This window comes from Octopus bimaculoides, unplaced genomic scaffold, assembly GCF_001194135.2.
Source record: "Octopus bimaculoides isolate UCB-OBI-ISO-001 unplaced genomic scaffold, ASM119413v2 Scaffold_139088, whole genome shotgun sequence".
NCBI classification, from domain to species: Eukaryota; Metazoa; Mollusca; class Cephalopoda; order Octopoda; family Octopodidae; genus Octopus; species Octopus bimaculoides.
In genome coordinates this window covers 2,737-3,445 of record NW_026363521.1, presented here as the reverse complement: position 1 = coordinate 3,445, position 709 = coordinate 2,737, and the positions used below count along the sequence as shown (strand labels likewise).

The 709-nt window shown below is 36.5% G+C and overlaps 1 protein-coding gene across 1 annotated transcript in view; it reads right to left on the bottom strand.

Moving 5' to 3' along the window:
* Nucleotides 1–709, bottom strand: part of LOC106880902 (chitin synthase chs-2-like) — a gene marked incomplete at its 5' end in the record, with an annotated part of 18,478 nt that overhangs the window by 15,161 nt on the left and 2,608 nt on the right. The gene's annotated exons all lie outside the window — the stretch shown is intronic.

Here is a 709-nt window from a genome sequence, read left to right as displayed (position 1 = left end):
GTATTGAGACTCACTGTTATTCTTACCATACAGCTTAAGGCGGCGCGCTGGCAGAATCGTTAGCACGCTGAGCAAAATGCTTAGCGGATTTTCGTCTGCCTTTACGTTCTGAGTTCAAATTCCGCCGAGGTTGTCTTTGCATTTCATCCTTTAGGGGTCAATAAAAAAGCAACCAGTTAAACACTGGAGTCGATGTGTTCGACTACCCTCTCCTACAAAATCTCAGGCTGTGCGTCTATCACAGAAAGGTTTATTATCATAAGCTTTACAAAGGATATGGAGGAGACTGAATAAGTTAGCCATTCTGAATATACACACATACACATATAGATACATATGTACATGCATATATACAGATACACGCACGTATACATACAAATACATGCATACACATTCTTTCTTTTATTGTTATATTTGTTTCAGACATTTGACTGCGGCCATGCTGGAACACCGCCTTTAGACGAACAAATCGACCTCAGGACTTATTCTTTGTAAGCCTAGTATTTATTCTATCGGCTACTTTGCCGAACCGCTAGCTTACGGGGACGTAAACACACCGACATCGGTTGTCAAGCGATTATGGGGGGGAACAAACATAGACACATAACATATACATATATATATATATGCAAATATATATATATGTATATATATATATACATATACATACATATATATATATATATATATATATATATATATATATATA